The 21,241-nt window shown below is 45.4% G+C and overlaps 1 protein-coding gene across 2 annotated transcripts in view; it reads left to right on the forward strand.

Annotated features, from left to right (window-relative positions):
• Positions 1-21,241, forward strand: part of PTP4A3 (protein tyrosine phosphatase 4A3) — a 122,569-nt gene that overhangs the window by 46,439 nt on the left and 54,889 nt on the right. Inside the window, exon 1 of one of the 2 annotated variants that reach the window (XM_058174468.1) lies at positions 3,671-3,692. The exons of the other annotated variant lie outside the window; for it this stretch is intronic. The gene's annotated coding sequence lies outside the window, so the exon portion shown is untranslated. Of the gene's footprint in view, positions 1-3,670; positions 3,693-21,241 lie in introns of those variants that run through there. 2 annotated transcript variants of the gene reach the window in all.

A 21,241-nucleotide genomic window follows, 5' to 3' on the forward strand; every position in this document is an offset into this window, starting at 1 on the left:
GAGAAGCAACTTGGAACTATTTCCTGACCGTGAAGACAACTGACCAGTGGAATAGGGGTTGCTTCCAGAAAAGTTGTAAATGCTCCCAACACTGGAGGCTTTTAAGTAGAGATTGGACAACCATTTGTCCGGAATGATATGAGACTGTGATGGCCAGCCGTTGCTCTTGCAGGTTCCGGTGGACACATGTGCATCAGCCAGCTGGTCTTTGCACACGCCGGGAACCGGAAGAGTTTCCAGTTTCTGGCCAGTTGGTCTTTGTGCGCGCATGCACGTCAGAAACTGGAAGACCAGGTGACTGGCACGCGCATGTTCACCGGGGAACTGCTATTCCAGTTTCCGGCACTCCCCCCATGCGCCAGAAAGGTTGACCAACACTGACCCACGCTGTCATTGTGAGACCAACACCATCACCCCTTTCTAGTACTGCTGATGCTACCTAGTTTTGGGAAATGAAACATCTGCAGGAAAGGAACCAAGCTCAGAGAGCACCAAGGACCCCACAGTCCTCCTCCTCCTCCACAAACCCCACTCCCTTCTAGCACTGATAATATTACCTAGTTGGGTCATGAAATGTCTACCAGAAAACATTCAAATTCAGAAAGCACCAAGGACTCATTTTCTTCTTCTTCCTCCTCCTCCTCCTCCTCCTCTTCTTCTCCACAACCTGCCTCCCTTCTAGCACTGATAATGTTACCTAGTTGGGTCATGAAATGTCTACCAGAAAACATTCAAGTTCAGAGAGCACCAAGGACCCATTTTCCTCCTCCTCCTCTTCTCCACAACCTCCCTCCCTTCTGGTACTGATAATGTTACCTAGTTGGGTCATGAAACGTCTACCAGAAAACATTCAAGTTCAGAAAGCACCAAGGACCCATTGTCCTCCTTTTCTTCTTCCTCCTCCTTCTCTTCCTCCTCCTCTCCACAATCTGCCTCCCTTCTAGCTCTGATAATGTTACCTAGTTGGGTCATGAAATGCCTGCAAAAAATCTTCCAAGCTCAGAAAGCACCAAAGACCTCTCATAAAATATTAGGCCTGAATTATCAGCACTTGAACTTGGAACCTGACTTGGAAGCGTGAATGCAACCTTTTTCCTGCGTTGCAGAAGATGATAAAAGTTTTTTCACTATATTGTTTTGTCTTACTAAGCAGTTGTTTTGGTTTCTGCTCCAGACGAAACCTTTAAACTCTAGGAGAGACCCTGGGTGTTTTGATATAACTGTGTGTATCTAAGCCTCTGAATGACCTACAGAAAAATTGTGGTTTGTTTTTTTAAAGCTCCAAGAAAAATAAATAAACCCACCAGGGGGTTGGGGGGGAATGATTAAAAAAACCACAACTGCATCATAAAATATTCATTGTTTTTTAAAAAAAAAAACGTCCTGTGTCTGCCAGTGAATTTCCGCTTCCAGCTAGATTCCAGATTTCAGGTGCAGATAAACTGAGGTCCGCTGCAGCAGCGGTTCTCAACCTGTGGGTCGGGACCCCGTTGGGGGTCGAATGACAATTTGCCAGGGGTCGCCTAAGACCATCGGAAATATGGGAAGTATACTTGCGAGTCGAAGAATCGCGCTCCAATGGTTGACTCCACAAGCCAGCTGCAGGCTCTTCAAATCGCTGGCCGAATTCGGCTTCAGGCGCGATGAATTAAAAAAGAGAGAAATCTTTGCTCTGATGTCTCCCTCTCAAGCCAGCTGCAATCACTCCCAATCGCTAGCCTAATCTGGCTTCAGGCGCGATAAACTTAATAGGGGAGGAGTCTCCGCTTTAATGCCTCCGTCTTCAAGGCAATCGCAAGCAGTTCAGATCGCTAGCCAATACGGCTTCAGGCGCCATAAATTCAAAACGAAAATAATTTTACGGTTGGGATCGCCACATCGTGGGGAATTGTATTAAAGGGGTCACAGCACTATAAAGGTTGAGAACCACTGTGCTGCAGGATTTATGTCAATGTAGTCCTCAACTTACAACTGTTTGTTTAGTGACTCTTTGAAGTTACGATGGGGCTGAGACAACCAGTCCTCTCACGACTGTCAACTGATTCCTGGAGATTACGTTGATTACGTTGATTTGGAGGTTTAGCAGCCAACATGTATTTAGAACAGTTGTAGTGTCTGGAGTCAGAACATCATCATTATATCTTTTTCGTGGGCTAGAAGAGTGACATTTTAACTGATCTCCTGGAGTCCAGGAAGGAAAGGGTCGACTGGATTTATATAGGAAAGGAGGTACTGGGGATTGGCTGGCAGTCCAGAAAGATGTCCATTTCCTACATCCCATCCTGTTCTTAGTCCCGACAAACCTCTTTAATTCATACAGCTGTAAATTACTTTCATTTACATTCCACAAGGGTTGATAAACAGCCTTTCAGAGGAAGGCTATCAACACCCATCTATCTCACGTGGAATGCTGCCAAAGAGCCAATTTCCAGGCACAGGGCAAGGCCAAACTTGGCACAGAGTCACAAACAGAAGTTTCAGATCTTGAATCGGCCAGATGAACTAATTGCTTCCTGCAAAAGCTCGCGTCCCGTTCGCTCCTCTTTTATATCTTATGGGAGGGACCAATCATCTCCAAGCCTTACTCCGAAGTCGACCCTGTTTCCTTAATTGTTCCTGTCTCCTGGCAGCTCTGCGCATGCGCACACTGGGAACAGGCTCACGCTGTTCTTCTGCCTCGCTGATGTCAGACTCCGGAGGCAGCAAAGAACTACCAGATGGCCTTGGCCCCCTCTCTGCCTCCGACTCAGAGCCATCGTCTGAGCCTTCCCCAAACTCCAGGATTGGCCCACGTTCCTCCCCAACCTCCTCGCTGTCCGAATCTGCTACCAGCTCTGCTGGCTGCTGGTGGGCCACAATACATCCCATGATGTTCTTGGATAGATGAGAATTGAATCTGCTTGGAGAGGTACCTCGCTCATGGGAGATAATAGAATAGAATAGAATAGAATAGAATAGAATAGAATAGAATAGAATAGAATAGAATAGAATAGAAGTTTTTATTGGCCAAGTGTGATTGGACACACAAGGAATTTGTCTTGGTGCATATGCTCTCAGTGTACATAAAAGAAAAAATACATTCATCAAGGTACAACATTTACAACACAATTGATGGTCAATATATCAATATATTGATATATATTGATATATATTGGGTAGGAGTTGAAACAGTTTATACCACTCTGGTCAAATGGTTGTCCAGTCTACTTCTGAAAGCCAACCTGGACATCTCGCTAGCAACTAGCTAGGGACTTTTCTATGGTTCCTATCGGCGTCCTCCTCTCTTCTGGTTGATTGTGATCTCAAAGCTCCTCTCCGTCCAACCATCTCGGTTCAGTGGGGGGAAAAAACGCACCAGCCCGTTTCTATGCTTTCCAGCTGCTGCCGCCACCCCTCCCTCTTCCCTCCTTCCACTGCACACACTTGCTTGTTGCTTGCTTTAGGGTTTGGCTTCCTGCCCACCCAGGCTGGAGACTCCAATGCCTTGCAGAACTGCCAGTTTAAATAATGATATTACAATTCCCCCTAGAGTTGCTCTCTCTCTCTCTCTCTCTCTTCTCTTCTCTTCTTTTTCTTTCTCTCTCTGGCATTTGAGATTTCTAATTGAAGGCAGGCAGGGGTTGCCTTGCCGCACCGTCTCTTCCAACGGAACGTTTTTTTTCCATCTCTTTGCCTTCCGAAGCTGAAACCAGGTGAGTTCGCCAGCTTCTTTTCCTCTTGCAGGGATGAAAATTTCTTTGGAATATCTATTTTGCATTTTTCTTGGCTGAGCCTTGTATTCCCCGTTGTTTCCCCCCCCCCACCCCCTCCACTTCCTTGGGAGTTCCTGAAGATGCGTAGGATTTTTGAGACAGGAGAAGGGAAGTTTGAAGACTTTCCAGCTGTTTGCTTAAAGAGGCTGGAATGGAGATTTAGAGGGGATACCCTCGCTTGTGACGCTGTTAATGTTCGGCTTTCTCCGGATCTTTGCAGCCCGGGGTGGGCTGCGGAGAAGATTTGGCAGGGGTCGGTATCCAAGGAAGCCAAGCTGTTGGGGAAATGGGGGTTGGGGGGGGGGAGACCTTGCATTCCTCAATTCCAGACAGAAATTGGGAAGTGCAGTCTGGCCAGATTAATCTGAATTCTTGCAGGATGAACTAATTGGAAGGATGCTGTCTGTGCCTGTCGGTCCAAAGGGCCGTAACAGAACAACAGAATTGGAAAGAGGACTTTGAAGGTCTTCTAGTCCAACCCACCCTGCTCATGCGGGAGACTGGACGCTCTCAAGAAGAGACTGGAAGTTTTCAAGAAGAGACTGGACCGCCATCTGTCAAAAATGGTGTAGGGTCTGCTTGGGCCGGGTGGGTGGGTGGGTTGGATTAGATGACCTCCCTTCCAACTCTATTAATCTGTACTGTAAACTCTATTAATCTGTACAGCAAAGCTGGCTGAGGGACTCTGGGAGTTGAAGTCCATAAGTCTTAAAGGGACCAAGGTTGGAGACCCCTGCCGTATCCCATGAGGGGACCTTGGTGCTCTTTAAGCTTGCTTGTTTTCTTGCAGAAGTTTCATTATCCTAACTAGGTAACATCCTCAGTGCATCATGGTTTACGCCAAGTGTCTGATCTTCGGACTTTTCACCGTGAGCTGAAAACGCACCTATTTATTCAAGCGGGACTGGCTTAAAATTAAAATTTTTATTGGGGTTATTTATATTTTAAGGTTTTTTAAATTGTTTCAATTTTCAGCCACCTTATAATATGTTTTGTTTTAATCTCTTTTAGTGTGTATATAGTGAATTTTTACTTGGCTGTACACCGCCCTGAGTCCTTCGCGAGAAGGGCGGTATAAAAATCGAATAAAATAAATAAATAAATAAATCATGATGTTACCTAGTTACAGGTAATGGAATGCCTGTAAGAAAGCAAGCTTAGAGAGTACCAAGGACCCTTCATTTTAACCCTAAACTACAAATATTCTCCTTTATTGGTACTCGATGCCATTTTAGGCAAAAGGTTGTCTAATCTCTTCTTAAAAGCCTCCAACGATGGAGAAACCACAACTTCTGGAGGCAAGTCGTTCCACTTATTGATTGTTCTAACTGTCAGCAATTTCTCCTTAGTTCTAGTTGCTTCTCTCCTTGGTGAGTTTCCATCCATTGCTCCTTGTTCTACCCCCAGGTGGAGAATAGTTTGACTCCCTCTTCTTTGGGGCAACCCCTCAGATATTGGAAGACTGCTATCATGTCTCCCCTAGTCCTTCTTTTCATTAAACTAGACATAATCCAGTTCCTGCAACCGTAGTTTGAAACAGGTTCTTAGATGTTGGTGTATGGCAGCGATGGCGAATGTTTTAGAGACGGAGTGCCCAAACTGCAACCCAAAACCCACTTATTTATTGCGAAGTGCCAGCACAGCAATTTAACCTGAATACGGAGGTTTTACTACCGAAAATAATGATAAGAAACTGCAGCTAGTTGTTCTAAGAAAAGCATGAAAAATGCACTTTTAAGCCCCTTCAATTTTTTCTCCTTTTGAAATATTACGTTTAGCAACAATATAATTTCGCTTTCCCCTCCTTCTCTCTCTCTCTCTCTCCCCCTCCCTCTCTTTCCCTCCCTCCCTCTCTCTTTCCCTCCCTCCCTCTCTGTCCCTCCCTCTTTCTCTTTTCCCTCCCTCCCTCTCTCTTCCTCCCTCCTTCCCCCTCTTTCACTCTCTCCCTCTCTCTTTCACTCCTTCCCTCTCTCTTTCACTCCTTCCCTCTCTATTTCATTCCCTCCCTCTCTTTTTTCCTCCCTCCCCCTCTCTTTCCTTCCCTCCCTCTCTCTCACTCCCTTTCCCTCCTTTCTTTCACTCCCTCCCTCTCTGTCCCTCCCTCTTCCTCTTTTCTCTCCCTACCTCTCTCTTCCTCCCTCCCTCCCTCTCTATTTCATTCCCTCCCTCTCTCTTTCCCTCCCTACCCCTCCCCCTCTCTTTCCCTCCCTCTCTCTCTCACTCCCTTTCCCTCCTTCTTTCTTTCACTCCCTCTCTCTCACTCCCTCTCTTTCATTCTCTCTATTTTATTCCTCCTCTCTCTTCCTCCCTCCTCCTCTCCTCTCTCTTTTCCTCTCTCTCTCTCCCTCCCTCTCTCTATTTCACTCCTCTCTCTCTCCCCTCTCTCTCCTCCTCTCTCTATTTCACTCCTTCCTCTCTCTCCTCTCTCCTCCCTCCCTCTTTCACTCACTCACTCCTCTCTCACTCACTCACTTTCTCTCCTCTCTCCTCTCTCTCTCCTCCCTCCCTCTTTCACTCACTCACTCACTCTCTCACTCACTCACTTTCTCTCCTCTCTCCTCTCTCTCTCTCCCTCCCTCCCTCTTTCACTCACTCACTCACTCTCTCACTCACTCACTTTCTCTCCTCTCTCCTCTCTCTCTCTCTTTCCCTCCCTCCCTCCCTCTCTCTCCTTCCTCCCTCCCTCCCTGTCTTTCACTCCCTCCCTCTCTTTCTGCCCCCTGCGGGAGATAGGCGATGGAGCTGGGCTGGAGTGACAGTGCACGTGCTGATAGAGATGGCTCTGAGCGCCACCTCTGGCACGTTTGCCCTAGGCTCACCACCACTGGTGTGTGGAATGCGTCACATGCCTGGTTCCACCTTGTAAAAACTAAGCGAGAAAGGATGGACTTTGCTAACAAAATTTTAAAAAAATAGCTGAGATACCAAAGCGGATCTTGGCAAACGTGATGTGGTCACTATAAAAGACGCCACTTTGTAAGTTCTGGATTTTCTGCATATAGTCAAAAAGCTAGAGATTGACCTCATTGCTGTAAGTCTTTTAAGAAGAGCACGGTAGGATGTCTTCTATTGGGGATGTTCAGCTTTTGAACATTTTATTTCTATTTCACCAAGAATATTAAGCTGGCTTTGGAACGTGTTTGCTTCTGGTTCCCACCATTAGCAAAACCTCTGGGGAAACCAGGAAAGAAGAGAAGAGAAGAGAAGAGAAGAGAAGAGAAGAGAAGAGAAGAGAAGAGAAGAGAATTCTTCATTGGCCAAGTGTGGTTGGACACACAAGAATTTGTCTTGGTTCGTATATGCTCTCAGTGTACATAAAAGGAATAGAATAGAATAGAATAGAATAGAATAGAATAGAATAGAATTCTTCATTGGCCAAGTGTGATTGGACACACAGGAATTTGTCTTGGTTCGTATATGCTCTCAGTGTACATAAAAGGAATAGAATAGAATAGAATAGAATAGAATAGAATAGAATAGAATTCTTCATTGGCCAAGTGTGATTGGACACACAGGAATTTGTCTTGGTTCGTATATGCTCTCAGTGTACATAAAAGGAATAGAATAGAATAGAATAGAATAGAATAGAATAGAATAGAATAGAATAGAATAGAATAGAATAGAATAGAATAGAATAGAATAGAATTCTTCATTGGCCAAGTGTGATTGGACACACAAAGAATTTGTCTTGGTGCATATGCTCTCAGTGTACATAAAAGAAAAAATACGTTCATCAAGGTACAACATTTACAACACAATTGATGGTCAATATATCAATATAAATCATAAGAATTGCCAGCAACAAAGTTACAGTCATACAGTCATAAGTGGAAAGAGATTGGTGATGGGAACGATAAGATTAATAGTAATGCAGATTTAGTAAATAGTTTGACAGTGTTGAGGGAATTATTTGTTTAGCAGAGTGATGGCCTTCGGGAAAAAACTGTTCTTGTGTCTAGTTGTTCTGGTGTGTAGTGCTCTATAGCATCATTTTGATGGTAGGAGTTGAAACAGTTTATGTCCTGGATGTGAGGGAAAGAAAGAGTTAAAAGCGTTAAAAAGAAAGAAAGATGAAACAGTAAGTGATTGAAAAGCCTCCCAGATTACCATCAGCTCTCTTGTCCAGAGACTCTCCAATCTTGGCAACTTTAAGACTTGTGTACTTCAACTCCCAGAATTCCTCAGCCAGCAAAGCTTCGCTGGCTGAGGAACTCTGGGAGTTGAAGTCCACAAGTCTTAAAGTTGCCAAGGTTGGAGACCCCTGGTATAGAGTACATTAAGCAAGATTTAGTGCCAAGACACTTATCTCCTTAACTAAAGTCTTAAACCAGGGGTGTCCCAACTTTGGCAACTTTTAAGATTTGTGGCCTTCAGCTCCCAGAATTCCGCAGCCAGCACGGGTGGCTGGAGGATTCTGGGAGTTGAAGTCCACAAGCCTTAAAAGTTCCCAAGATTGTACACTCTTGGCTTAAACCATCCGTGGAAAAATTCACTCCAGTTGCCTTTTGAAAAAAAAAAAAAACATTTGAGACTCTTGGTTCTAGGATTTGGGAAGGGTAGAAACAGCTTCTCCTTGTCTACTTTATCCATGCCGTATTCCATTGTGTACCCGTCAATCCTGTCCTTTCTAAATTAAAAAAAAAACAACTCCCAATATCTCAATTTATTTTTTGTCCTGGGGAGTGCTAATCCAACCCTTGGATCATCCTCTCCTCCTCCTTTGAATCTTCTCTTGTTCCCCTAAAACACTTTGGACGTGCACCAACATCAGCCACAAACAATATTCCAGACACGGCTGCGTTGTTGTTGTTTTTAATGTAGAGGCAATACAAGATTGGCATCTCTGTTGGCAGTTTGAAATGAACGGTTGTAAGTCGAGGACTATCAGAACAGAGCTGGAAGGGACCTTGGAGGCCATCTAGATCAACCCCCTGCTCAAGACCCTGTAGTACCGTATTTTCAGATAGATGGATGTCTAATCTCTCCTTAAAAACTTCCCTTGACCAAGCAGCCACAACTTCTGAAGACCACTGGTTAATTATCCTCATCATCGGGAAGTTTCTCCTTAATTCCAGGTTGCCTCTCTCCTCGGTTAGTTTCCATCCACTGTTTCTCATCTAGTGCTTTGGAAAATAGTTTTGTCCCCGTTGTCTTTGTGACGAGCCCTCAAATATTGGAACACTGATGGCATGCATATTTAATTTATGACAAAAAAGTGGATAAGGCCTTTAAAAATCATGTGCTAAGAAATGCCCTTCTGCGTGTTTGGAAAAAATACTCTTATAAACTAAATTATAAGGTTCCTATATGGGCATGTCCTAGACATACAGTAGAAAATATAAACATAGAACAGAAGCAGGAAATGATTACATATAAAGATCTTTTGTATACTGAAAGAGGTAATTTGCAGTTAAAATCTCTGCAAGTATTAAGAGAGGAAGGGAAAAATTATACTTGGTTTCAATATGAGCAATTACATGCTAGATGGAAGGGAGATCAGAAAATTGGTATAGAGCAGAACGAGGGAAATTTGGTAAAGCAAATTAGAAATCAGTCTCAGGAGCATATAAAGAGATTGTATAATGTGTTACTTGAAATAGATTCTGAAAGGGACTTGGTAAAGGACTGTATGATAAAGTGGGCACAAAATTTTCAGGAGCCAATATTATTGGAAACGTGGGAAACGTGGGTTAGAAATGTTAAATTCACGCAGGCACAGAATCTGAGGGAAAATTTTTATAAAATGTTTTATAGATGGCATCTAGATCCTAAAAAATTATCGTGTATGTATCCAGAAATGCAAGCAAAATGTTGGAGATGTAATTGTGATGACGCTACATATTTTCACATTTGGTGGACTTGTAAGGACATAAAGGCCTTTTGGATAAAAATTTGGTGGATTTTACAAAATGTTCTGAAAAGAAGATAAAGTTCCTGCCGCAATTTTTCTTGTTGGGAATTATTACGGATTGTACAGTAATTGAGACTAAATTGATTTTAAATCTAATAACTGCAGCAAGATTACTAATAGGACAATATTGGAAGAAAAAGAAGTACCAACAATAGAAGAATGGATATTGAAAGTTGCCAATTTGGCTGAGATGGCGAAGATATCAGCCTTTTGAAAGACAATACGCAAGAAAGATACTTAAAGGAATGGAAAAATGGATTGACTATATTCAACGAGATATCAGACTAAGAGTTATCAGACTGTTTTTGAATGATTATGATGTATTATTTTTGATTGCTTTTGGGGGAAGTTAGGAATTGATGATTGTAGGGGTATAATTAAGTTGGGACGAAAACTTTTTAGCATATGTTTGTTTTACTTTTAACTATACCTTGTGCTCGTTCCGGGAAGTCGGGGAGGGGTTGCGAAGGGAGGGGAGGAGGGGGGGAAAAAATTTTGTAAAACTTTTTGAAAAAAAAAAAAAATATTGGAACACTGCTTATCATATCACCCCTGGTCTTCCTTTTCATTAGACTAGACGTACCGAATTGAAATTCAGAAGAGAGCTGGAAGGGACCTTGGAGGTCTTCTAGTCTAACCCCGCCTGCTCAAGCAGGAAGCCTTACGCCAATGATGGCGAACCTTTTTGCCATCGCATGCCAAAAGCGGGGGGAGTACGGGGGAGTCGCGCATGGGTGTGCCCACACCCATAATTCTATGCGCCCTGCTCCCCCGTGCATGTATGCGTGACCTCCTGTGCTCCCCCCACTTTTGGCATGCAATGGCACGGAAGAGCTGGTAAGCCTGTTTTTCGATATCCCCAGGCTCCAGAGCCGTTTCCGGCCTCCGGGAGAGTGGGGAAGGCCGTTTTTGCCCAACCCAGGCTCCTAGAAAGGCTCTGGAGCCTGGGGAGGGCATAAAACGGGCCTTCCCCCTGCCCCGGAGGTCCTCCGGAGGCCAGAAACAGCCTGTTTCCCGACTTCCGGTGGGCCCAGAAGAGTTGAAAATCAGCTGGTCGGAGCTGAGCTCACGTGCCCACCGATATGGCTCGGCGTGCCACCTGTGGCACGTGTACCATAGGTTCGCCATCACAGCCCTATACCATTTCAGACAAGTGGCTGTCCAGTCTCTTCAGAACCTCCCGTGATGAAACACCCGCAACTTCTGGTGGTAAGCCGTTCCCCTGGTTAATTGTCCTCGCTGTTAGGAAGTTTCTTCTGTGTTCCAGGGCTGCTTCTGCATTTGCAATCAAAGAGGGGAGAAGGCTGGTGTAAGGTTAAAGAGATTTTTCCGCTCCTTTTTCTTCTTTTTTTTCTTGCTCGTCTTCCCAAAGAGAACGCCGACAACGCTTTAAGCACGTGCAGAGCGCCCGTCCATCCGAGCGGAAGCGCGAGTGCGAAGGAGAGAAAGGGGAAGAGCAGAGGGGGGAGGAGCAGGGAGACACGGACCGGAAGAGGACATTGTTGAGCGACACGTCTATCTTTCTTTTTATAGCCACTTCCTCCTGCCTTCCAAACGCAGGAGCTTTCTTCCACAGGGGGGAAATCTGTTATCCGTTTGCAAATTTTGCAAAAATTTCCAGCTTCAGAGGAGGAACATATGGTTGCAACTCTCCCGGCCTTCTCTGTGGCTTTTGTTCATTCAGGAAAAGGGCTTGCACCCATGACACCCGGTGGCTTCCGCCCACCCGCTTCTCCTCCTCCATCGTTTCCAAAGCCAAGTGCATTTCTGCAGATGTTGAACCGGCTGGGCCTTCCCCGTCTCCTCCCGGCAACCTTTTATGCTTCGTATCCTGTTTCTTTTCCGCGCCCTTCCGACCGCTGGGAAGCAGAGGGTGGGGGGGGGAGACACGCTGTTTTCCTGTGGCTTGCCTCCGATGTGGAATTCCAGCAGTCCTCAACGTATGACCACGATTGAGCCCGACGTTTCTGTCGTTTGGCGAATTTCGCCCCCATTTTACGACTTTGCTTGCCAGCGTGGCTCGGGGAATCGCTGCAGCGGGTTAGTAACCCAGTTGTTAAATGAATCCCTTGACTTGGCTTCTCAGACGGTCACAAAAGGGGATCATGCGATCCGCCAGGACATTTGCAACCATCATAAATACGAGTCAGGGAATTTTGATCACGGGGATACTGCAAAGGTCGTAACTGTGAAAAATGGCCATACTGCCGTTGTAACTTTGAACGGTCACACAACGAATTGTTGTAAGTCGAGGACTATCTGTGATAAGAGTTGGGAGGGGTCTCAGAGGTCTTCTAGTCTGACCTCTTGCTCAAGGCAAGGAGACCTTATACAGGTAGTGCTCAACTTAGAACGGCGGCTGTTCGAAGTTGCAACGGCACTGAAAAAAGGGACTTATGACCGTTCTTCACACTTAACGACTGTTGCAGCATTCCCCACGGTCACGCGATCAAAATTCCGCCGCTTGGCAAGTGGTTCCTATTTATAACAATTGCAGCATCCCGGGGGGATCACACGATCCCCTTTTGCGACCTTCTGACAAGCCAAGTCAATGGGGAATCCAGATCCACTTAACAACCGTATCCGTAACTTTAAAAAAAAAACACCTTGCAATGATTCGCTTAACGACGGTGACCAGAAAAGCCGTAAAATGGGACGAACTCCCTTAGCCAATGTTTTGCTTAGCGACGTAAATGTTGGTCTCGATTGTGGTTGTAACTCGATTATCCGTACCGTCCCGGTCAAATGGCTTGTCCAATGTTAGTTTTGAAAACTTCCAGTGATAGAAAAGCCAGAACTTTCATTGTTCTCCCTGTCTGGAAAATTCTGCTTATTTCTAGGTTTGATCTCTCTTTAATGACCCTTCCACCAGGGGTGAAATGCTCCCAGTTCGGACCGGATCGTGTGATCCGGTAGCGATGGGGGCGGGTAGTTTGGAGAACCGGTAGCAAAAACCCCTGCCTCCACTGCTCACGCCTCGCTGTTCCTCTTCTCTGTCTCTGAAGCTCTTGGTGGTGATATAGATGCAAATGGCCTTAAATGACTGCCGCAGCACTTCAAAGGGCCACACTACAGCTGGTCAGCGCTGTAGGCGGCTAGTAGACCGGTGCCTCTATTTTTAAAGAAGGTAGACCGGTGCCTCCCAAAAAAAGGCAATTAGTAGACCGGTGCCTCTATTTTTAAAGAAGGTAGACTGGTGCGCTCCCAAGTTTTGTATACTTTATTATTTTTATTATTTATCATTATTGGCCATGCCCATTCAGTCGCTTGACGACCAAGCGATGCCCACCAATTAAGTCACGCCCACAGAACTGGTAGGGAAAATTTTTAGATTTCACCCCTGATCCATCCACCCAGAAGTGGGCTTCATATTCTGTCACCACTGGTTCGCCCAGCACCGGAACTGTGAGAGTATGCGCCGTCCACGCATGCGTGCGACGTCAAACAACACGGGAATTCGCTCGCTTGCTGCATCCACACACACGTGCAATGTCAAACAACACGGGAATTCACGCACGCACGCCGTCCACACATGCATGCAGCGTCTAAATTACAGCAATATAGGACGGGATTGCGCCTGGGTGGGCAGGCCCACCCACAGATTGTTGCTACTACCGGTTTGTCAGAACTGGCTGAATGTACAACCTGCTTCCACCCATTTCTTCTTGTCTTGCCCTCAGGTGCTTTGGAGCAGGGGTCTCCAACCTTGGCAACTTTAAGACTTGTGGACTTCAACTCCCAGAATGCCCCGGCCAGCAGGTTGGAGACCCCTGCTTTGGAGAATTGTCAACTCCTCTCTTTCTTTGTTGACAACTCCTCAAATATTGGGAATTTGTTATCATGTCCAAACAAGCAAAATGTGAATTGGATCTTGAATCTATTCTATTCTATTCTATTCTATTCTATTCCACTCTACTCTACTCTATTCAACTCCAATTCTAGTCTAGTCTAGTCTAGTCTAGTCTAGACTCTACTCTACTCTATTCAACTCCAAGTCTAGTCTAGACTCGACTCTACTCTACTCTATTCAACTCCAAGTCTAGTCTAGTCTAGTCTAGACTCTACTCTACTCTATTCAACTCCAATTCTAGTCTAGTCTAGACTCTACTCTACTCTACTCTATTCAACTCCAAGTCTAGTCTAGTCTAGTCTAGTCTAGTCTAGACTCTACTCTATTCAACTCCTATTCTATTCTATTCTATTCTATTCTATTCTGACTGGGGAATTCTGGGAGTTGAAGTCCATGCATTTTAAAGTGGTAGAGTTTGGTAAAATAAATAATAAAACCTCTTTTCTAAGAATATAATTTTCTCTGTGGATACTTTGCAACAGTTTTCTGGTTGTTTAAATGGGTTCTGGAAAGCAATGGATTCTGGAAATCTTAAAACCATTTAGTGAAGTTTCAAAGTTACAACATCACTGTAAAAAGTGACTTACGGCCCTTTTTCACACTTATGACCGTTTGCAGCAACCCTGTGGTCACGTGATGAAAATTCAAACTTTGCGCAACTGCGACTCATCCTTACGACGGTTACAGGGGGTCACATGATCCCCTTTTGACAACCAGAGTCAACGGGGAACCCAGGTTCACTTTACAATTGAATGACTCACTCAACAACCGCAGCGAGTCCCTGAACAACTCTGGCAAGAAAGGTCGTAAAATGGAGCAAAACTCAACTGAACAACTGTCTTGCTTAACAACAGGAAAATTGGGCTCCATTGTTTAGTCGTAAGTCGAGGACCTCCTTTAAATGTTCTTCAGACGAATTCCTGTTAGGGTAAATATGAGGAAATGAGAGAGGTTTTCTTTCCCTCAACAAAACCGAAAGTTTTATTTAAAGCCATATGCCTGAATCTCATCTCAATAAAGGTATTGGGAAATTTGTATTTGGCAATCTGTAAATAGTAAAAAAAAATAATAATAATAAATAAGGTATTTCTGGCTAGCGTGGTTTATTTTTGTGCTGGAGACCATAGGAAGGGAAGTGAGTCTTATTTTACACTTTCTACAACCCACAAATCTATTTATGGCGATGCCCTTTTAACTCTGTGGCTCTCCACCCTCTGCCCACAGGTTCTGCGTAGCATATAATAAGGTAATCCAGAAATAATTCTGGTTTTACGGGGAGAGGGGTGGGTTTTCTTCCCTCACGACCGCGTTGGATTCTGTACAAAATCTGCTTCAGTATATTCTTACTTTGCTTTGTTTTAAACACCTGAGCCAGAGGTCGTATTTAGCCTGTTTGGGGGAACCGGTAGTGCCGACGATCAGTTGGCCCCGCTCTCTCCTTGTTGTGGTCCGTCAGCAGCCTGCGGAGCTGGCAAAGGAATCAGACAGCGATAAGGTTGAGGTGGGGCCAGGGCCATCGGGAAGTCTTCAAAGCGCTCCATGGCATAGGGCCGGGCTATTTACGGGACCGCCTGCTGCTACCGAATACCTCTCACCGACCCGTGCGCTCTCACAGAGAGGGACTCCTCAGGGTGCCGTCGGTGCGACAGTGTCGTCTGGCGACGCCCAGGGGAAGGGCCTTCTCTGTGGGGGCTCCCGCCCTCTGGAACGAACTCCCCCCAGGACTCCGTCAACTTCCGGACCTCCGAACCTTTCGCCGCGAGCTTAAAACTCACTTATTCATCTGCGCTGGACTGGGTTAGTTTTTAAATCTATGGGTTTTTAATGGGTTTTTATTCTAAATTTTTAATCTTAGCCAATTTAATAAGTTTTTTAATTGTGTTTTAATCGTATTTATAGTGTATTGTGTATTTTTCATCTGGCTGTGAACCGCCCTGAGTCCTTCGGGAGAAGGGCGGTATAAAAAATTTAAATAATAAATAAATAAATAAAAGTGAGGTGCGGACTCCAGAGCCTCCAGAGACTGATAGTAGTGAGGCAGAGGAACAGGAGGAGCCTGTGCCTAATGCAGGCATGAGAAGAGCTGCCAGAAGGCAAGAGCAGCTCAAGCAAAAAGGACGACTCGGGAGTAGGGCCAAGAGATGATTGGCCCCTCCCATAAGGCTTAAAAAAGACCAGCACCGGTGTTTAAGCTTCTGCTTCATCTGCGTCTTTATTTTTGTGACTTCTGAACATTTGCCAGGAAAGGCCTTTGGCAGTTTGCCTAATTGGACCAAGATTTGCGAGATAACTGAGGAATTTGTGTTGGGAGGCATTTGTTTTAATTTGAGTTGAACAATGATGCGAATGAAGTAATTCTCAGCTGTTCAAATAAAGTTTTTTTTTTCACGGTCTGAGTTTATTACTACTTGTTGGGCCTGAGTCACAACAATCCTGTCCTTTATTTCCTCCTCTGTAGCTCATCTCAATCGCGCGGCACAGCTGATTCCTCCACCTCCCTTTCTGTTCTACGTACCGTTGCTGACTTGGAAGATAAGTCGCTGAGCTTCTAAATGCTCCATTTTCAGCTCTGTGCACAAGCGCCTTAGGTGCACGCTCTTACCAAACCAGTTGTTAAACCAGCAACAACCCACCACTGACCTGAGATGATGTTAGATTGCAGGTAATCCTTGACTTGCAACCAACCATTCGTTTAGTGACCGTTCAAAGTTACAGCGGCACAGGAAAAAGGGACTTTTCTCACACTTAACGACCGTTGAAACTTCCCCATGGAAACATGATGAAAATTCGGGTGCATGGCAACTGACTCGTATTTATGACGGTTGTAGTGTACTTGAGTCATGTGACAGTGATGGCTAACCTTTTTACCATCACGTGCCAGGAAGGGGAGGGGCAGGGAGGGTCACACACGCGTGCCCACATCCATAATTCTATGCGCCCCACCCCCTTGCATGCATGTGCCACCCCCACTCCCTCTCCTGCTCCTGGCATGTGATGGCCTGGTAGTCCCATTTTCTCTCACCTGGCTCCAGAGCCTCTCTATGAGTCTGGGGAGGGCGGAAACGGCCGGCCCACCTACCGGAGGCCAAAAACAGCCCATTTCCCAACTTCCAGTTGGACAGGAAGTGACATTGTTTGCTGTCCCCAGCCTCCAGAGACTCCTAGAAAGGCTCTGGAGCCTGGGGAGGGAGAAAAATCGGCCTTCCCCATCACCACCCAGGCCCTCCGGAGGCAGGAAACCGCCTGTTTTCCTACTTCTGGTGGGCCCAGAAGGCCCGAAAATCAGCTGGCTGAGCTCGTGTGCCCACTGATATGGCTATATGTGCCACCTGCGGCATGCATGCCATAGGTTCGCCATCACGGTCATACGATCTCCTTTTTGTGACTTTCTGACGAGCAAAGTCAATGGGGAAGCCAGATTCACTTAGCAACCATGTGACTAACTTAACTGCTGCAGTGGTTCGCTTAACAACGGTGGCAAGAAAAATCGTAAATGCGGCAAAATTCACTTAAGTTTCTTGCTTGGCGACGAATTTTGGGCTCAATTGTGGCTGTAGGTCAAGGATTACCTGTTGTAATTTAAAATTTTGGTTCTAGGACTGAGAAGAGCCGGCATGAAGTTTACTCTTGGATGCGGAAGCTGACTTGGACCCAGTCAGTTTCACTCCGCCTATCCCACTTCACAAGGTTGTTGTGGAGATAAAACACATTTATTATTTTAAAAAAAGGAGGACTCCTGTCTTGCGATAAGCTTGAGCTCCTGGGAGAAAGGCCAGATGAAACCTCTCGCCAGCAAATCCAGGTGTTTATCATCATCTGTGCTGCCCAATAATGGAGCAGCCCTGCGAAAGCTCCTATTTTAGAAAAATACTGGAAATGTCAATGTTAGACGAAGGGACTGCAGAACAAGAGGTAGGAAAGCTGTTTAGAGAAATGTTGGAAGAAGGGACTGCAGGAAAAAACAAAAAACAAGATACAAGGTTGTGCTTCCTGAAGGACCGTGCAACTGTGCTCTGGGAGAAGAAAAAGAGAAAAATTGTGGTACGGACCATGGTGACAGACCACAAAAAGGAATCGAACCAAATGTATGCCGTCTAGATTTGCAAACTTGCAAAAATTAAAAATGTGACCGAATAGCTTCTTAAGACTTTTCGGATCCACTGACAGTGATCCCTTCTTGCTAACCTAAATCAAGGACATGTAATACCGTCAGGAGCAGCTGTGACATACCATCAAAAGTTTGGAAATGCTAGTTAGGTCTCCTCGCCCGTCTTTTGGTCCACGGCAGAAGAAAGGCGAAACCTTCCAGTGAAGAAACATCAGCACCAGTGATGTTGACCAAAGAAATTCGGGGTTTGTAGGGACACAAGTTGGCTCGATGATGGCCTGGGTTCAGGAGATCAAAATACCCCAAAGGTGCTTCCAAGAGGCTTCTTCAGCTCTGACTGGATGGTGGGGAATGGAAGGATTGATACTACTTGCAGACAGCTGGTCATTTGCATTCTTTTAGAGAGTCGTTGATGCCACTTAGACACAGATAAACCTCCAAGTCTTCTAGTCCAGCCCACTGCTCAAGCAACAGACCCTATACCATTTCTGTAGTGACTGCAGCCCCCGAACCTGGCCCCATGCCCGAAAGTGACTCCGAGAGTGAGGGGGAAGGGCCGGTAAGGCTTACCTCGGGAGCACCGATTCCTTTGGCCCGGCTCCAGGAGCCAGAACCAGACCAGTCGGAGGATGTAATGAGGCCGTCATCCCCTGATTCCTCCCTTCCCCAGACTACGCCTTCAGACTCAGCTGATAATAATAATAATCAAGCTTGGATTGACCCGCGCTTCAGAAGATTAGAGAGGCGGTGTCATCAAAGGGAAGGGTGGGGCAGGAGCCCCACCCCACAGGATATATAAGGAGCTTTGGGACTGCTCTCACTCCACGGGAAGCAAAAGTTTAGCTGAACCATTTCAAAAAGAGCTGAAAATCTTGCTCCGTGTGTCATTTGTTTGAACTTTGGCAGGCAGTTGTGATTTCTCTGCCAGGACTGATAAGAGCCGTGAATCCACTGGCTGAAGGCCAGCTCGTTGATCTGAAGTGGGGAAGGAGACAGAACAATTTCAGACAAGTGACTGTCTAAGTCCCTTGATGGCAAACCTATGGCACACATGCCAAAGGTGGCATGCGGAGCCATATAGGGTGGGCACACGAGCTTTGCCGCAGTTCAGCTACAGCGTGCATGTGTTTGTTTGTTTGTTTGTTTGTTTGTTTACATTTATATCCCGCCCTTCTCCGAAGACTCAGGGCGGCTAACACTATGTTAGCAATAGTCTTCATTCTATTTGTATATTTACAAAGTCAACTTATTGCCCCCCCAACAATCTGGGTCCTCATTTTACCTACCTTATAAAGGGTGGAAGGCTGAGTCAACCTTGGACCTGGTGGGACTAGAACCTGCAGTAACTGCAGGCAGCTGTGTTTTTAATAACAGGCTTCTTACAGCCTGAGCCACACCACGGCCCTATGTGCATGCCGCGGCCCCATGTGCATGCCAGCCAGCAGATTTTTGGGCCTTCTGGGGCCACCGGAAGGTGACAAATCTCTGGAGCTCGGGGAGAGTGAAAAAATGGGCCTACCAGGCCCACTGTGCCATTACATGCCAAAAGGGGGGGGGGCGCATGCGCGGCACTTTGAATTACGAGTGTGGGCATCCAGGTGTGTGACACACACAACCCAGCACTCCCCCCCCCCCCCCGCTTTTGGCGTGCAATGGCAAAAAGGTTAGCCATCACTGATCTGGTCTCTTCTTAAAAACCTCCAGTGATGGAGCGCCCACGATTTCTGGTGGCAGGCTGTTCCACTGGTTAATTGTTCTCTCTGCTAGGAAGTTTCTCCTTAATGCCAGGTTGCTTCACTCTTTGATTAGTTTCCAACCATTGTTTCTTGTCCTGCCCTCAGGTGCTTTGGGGAATAGTTTGACTCCCTCTTCTTTGTTGGAGCCCCTCAAATACTGGAATATTTCTATCATGTCACCCCTAATTCTTCTTTTCTTTAGACTAGAGACCCAAATCCTGCAGCCGTTCTTCGTACAGTTTTCATTAGAAGGACTTTATGTTTCGTTATGTTTTAGTCTCCAGCGCCCTAATCAATTCTTGTTGCACCCTTTCCAGAATCTCAACAACTTTTCTTTATTGTGCATAACATTTCATTTTAAGGCATTGGGTGGTCCAGGCCGTGTGATGAGTTGGCTCCCGTACAAAAACAACTTTCAAACTGGAGATTACTTGCGTGTCATTCTTGGATCCGATGAAACGTCCTCGCTCACTGGTTTCGACTGCCTTAGACTTAGAATAACTTTATTGTCACTTTGAACGTACACCAATCGGCATGCATTAAAATGAAATTTCGTTGCGTACAGCTGTCCAATGCTGACTGGCATTGCTCTGTTTATCTCGGCTCTCTACAATATCCATGGAAAATGGAGTGGAAAATATTCCACTGACCTTTTTTTTTTCCCTCCTTGTAAAGATTTTTTTTTTTAATCTTAAGTGCTTCATTTATCTGCGGAAAACTTTCCATTTCACAAGTTCATTTATAATAAATCGGTGCCAGGCTGGCTTGGCAGCTTCAGTGTTTCAACAATTATCCTGAATAAACGCACAAAAAATAAAATGTTTATGATCAAGGTGTGTTTTTTTTTTAGAAGTTTGAATTCAGGATCTTTTCTTCATATTGTCAAAATGAATTTGTGGTGGAAAAATGTCTCTCTTTTTTTTTTTTTTTAATATAATAATTCCATCTCCAATTAAACAGTGTCTTGTCCGGGTACGGATACCTTTATAAAATAATAATCAAATTTTACAACATTCATTACTTAAACATTGATGTTATAATATTAGTATAATATTAATATAGGGCTGGGAAGTGGCTCACCAGGCTAATGCAGCCTGTTATTAACACACAGCTGCCTGCAGTTATAATTACTGCAGGCTCGAGTCCCACCAGGCCCAAGGTTGACTCAGCCGTCCATCCTTTATAAGGTAGGTAAAATGAGGACCCAGATTGTTGGGGGCAATAAAAGTTGACTTTGTATATAAATATACAAATAGGATGAGACTATTGCTTGACATAGTGTAAGCCGCCCTGAGTCTTCGGAGAAGGGCGGGATATAAATGCAAATAATAAAAAAAAATCCAGACAGACTTGTAGGGAGTTGACTGACATTTTGAGGATATATGGGCATCTGCAGTTGCCTATCCGATGATTTAACATCCTGGTAGCCCTTGGAACTGTAGCAAAAACAGAACTTCCTGTCTGGAAGTTCTTCCTTATCTCCAGGTTGGATCTCCCTCTGAGGAGTTTCCACCTTCTTGTCCTGCCTTCAGGTGTTTTGGAGAATAGTTGACCTCCTCCTCCCTGGGATTGTTGCTCAAGTATTCGAAAGCAGGTGTCAGGTCCCCCCCCCCCCAACTTTTCTCTTCCTTAAGCTAGAAATATCTAGTTCCCTTAATGGCTGATCATTAATAACAGCATTGAGGGGTCCTCGGTGGTCTCTGAGCTTGGTGGGTTTTCTTGCAGACGTTTCACGACCCAACTAGGGTAACATCATCAGTTCTAGAAGGGAGAGGAGTTTGCATAGAGGAGAGGAGGAGGAAGAGGAGGACCGTGAGGTCTTTGGTGCTCTCTGACCTTGGTGGCTTTGTGGCAGAGGTTTCACGACCCAACTAGGTAACATCA

Source organism: Ahaetulla prasina, chromosome 3 (assembly GCF_028640845.1).
Source record: "Ahaetulla prasina isolate Xishuangbanna chromosome 3, ASM2864084v1, whole genome shotgun sequence".
Lineage (NCBI taxonomy): Eukaryota > Metazoa > Chordata > Lepidosauria > Squamata > Colubridae > Ahaetulla > Ahaetulla prasina.